Source organism: Phoca vitulina, unplaced genomic scaffold (assembly GCF_004348235.1).
Source record: "Phoca vitulina isolate PV1807 unplaced genomic scaffold, GSC_HSeal_1.0 scaffold60, whole genome shotgun sequence".
NCBI classification, from domain to species: Eukaryota; Metazoa; Chordata; class Mammalia; order Carnivora; family Phocidae; genus Phoca; species Phoca vitulina.
In genome coordinates this window covers 1-2,032 of record NW_022589763.1, presented here as the reverse complement: position 1 = coordinate 2,032, position 2,032 = coordinate 1, and the positions used below count along the sequence as shown (strand labels likewise).

Here is a 2,032-nt window from a genome sequence, read left to right as displayed (position 1 = left end):
GTGCTCGTGCACCTGCGCTGCCGCGGGAACGTGCGCGGGCGGGCAGGTGCGCGGCTCATCTGTGCTCGTGCACGTGCACTCCCGCGGGAGCTCGCGCGACAGGGCAGGCGCGCGGCTCATCTGTGCTCGTGCACGTGCACTCTCGCGGGAGCTCGCGTGATTTGTCCTTCAGGTGTTTGCTAAGTATTCTTCGTCGTTTTCCTATGTGAAATTTATGCATTCCCAAAATAAGTATGAATGTGTTTTTTGTTAAGATTGCGTTTGTCTAATTTCAGAAGTGACGTTTATATGAAACGGAATCTAACGATGAGGAACATGGTGTCTTCACAAGGATACAAGTACTTGTGCGTGTATGTGCTCCTTCAGATGGTGTTAAAACTGTCCTTTCTATTCCTCTGTATGTATTTACTGGGCGTCTACTATGGGGCAGGCCACATAGTGGCACACAAAATACCTGCACTCAGATCTTTGCCCCCCTTGACATCGTGAAGCTGGTATCTCCTGGTATCCCTTAGCTTGTTTTCTCCTGGTATCCCCTAGTTTGTTTTACCTTTCACAGATAAACAGTTTACTAGGAATTTATTTTTATTCGTCATTTTACTACATGCACATGGTCAATTGATTAAACACGATTTTTCTTTTCTTCTGTGTGCACCAGTGGGGATACTATGCTACACCAAGTGCTCGTAGACATGTGGTTCTACATCTGTTTCAACAATAAAATCAGCTTTTTTTTTAAAAAAAAGATTTTATTTATTTATTTGACAGAAAGAGACACAGTGAGAGAGGGAACACAAGCATGGGGAGAGGGAGAAGCTGGCTTCCTGCCGAGCAGGGAGCCCGATGTGGGGCTCGATCCGAGGACCCTGGGATCATGACCCGAGCCGAAGGCAGATGCTTTATGAGTGAGCCACCCAGGCGCCCAATAAGCTTTCTTTTTCCTCAGACTTGGTCAGGAGTTGGTGAGAATGATGCCAAAGTTTGATCCTGAGAAGCGGGAATGAGAGGTGTCTACACGGAGGAAGGCATGGAGAGGAACAGACTTGAGGCTGAAAATCATGACTTTGGACATGGTTGAGTTGGAGGCATCTGCCAGACACCAAAGTGGAGATATTGTGTTGGCAGCTGCATATAAAACTATGAAATTATGTTTGACAGTCATTACCTTTACAAAATCTAAATCTTAATGCCCTTTTCCTTTGAATTCTTTTGTGAAATTAATAACTGCCATCACTGTCTCGTTTTATGTCATTGATAATAAATGGCAACTTTATCCATTTTAAGTGTATGATTTTGTGGCATTGACTATGTTTAGAGTGCTTTGCATCCCTCACCATTTTTCCAGAGCTTTCTCAGTGCCCCAAAGAAAACTGTCCCCATTAAGCAGTAACTGCAAGTGCTCCTTCCCCAGCCCCTGGCCACCACTGGTGTCCTTTCGCTGTCTAGGAAGTAGCTTCTTTCAGATACTTCAGGTCAATGTAATCATACAAAGTATCTAATCTTGCATCTGGCTTCATTCAGTGAGCGTAGTGGTTTTCAGCTGTGCGCATGTTATATGGGATGTACTGGCCCTCATCACCCTGTGTGGTTGATGTGTGGATGATCACACTGTGTGCACCCTGTGCACCGTGTCCATGGTCTATAGTACATACCGTCCTCATCACCCTGTGTGGCTGAATAATAGTGCACCGTGTCCATGGTCTATAGCACATAGCCCCCTCATCACCCCGTGTGGCTGAATAATTGTGCACCAAGTCCATGGTCTATAGCACGTAACCCCTCATCACCCCGTGTGGCTGAATAATTGTGCACCGTGTCTGTGGTCTATAGCATGTAACCCCTCATCACCCTGTGTGGTTAGGGTACGGGTTAGGGTACGGGTTAGGGTAGAGGTTAGGGTACGGGTTAGGGTACGGGTTAGGGTAGAGGTTAGGGTACGGGTTAGGGTAGAGGTTAGGATACGGGTTAGGGTTAGGGTACGGGTTAGGGTTAGGGTACGGGTTAGGGTTAGGGTACGGGTTAGGGTTAGGGT

The 2,032-nt window shown here is 46.9% G+C and overlaps 1 long non-coding RNA gene across 1 annotated transcript in view; it reads left to right on the top strand.

The window, feature by feature from the left end:
• The window catches only part of LOC116623771, a 1,859-nt gene extending 566 nt beyond the window's left edge, over window positions 1-1,293 (top strand). The window contains exons 2-3 of the long non-coding RNA XR_004297758.1: window positions 276-350; window positions 947-1,293. This is a non-coding gene — a long non-coding RNA (uncharacterized LOC116623771). The remainder of the gene's footprint in view (window positions 1-275; window positions 351-946) is intronic.
• The last annotated feature ends 739 nt before the right edge of the window (window positions 1,294-2,032 follow it).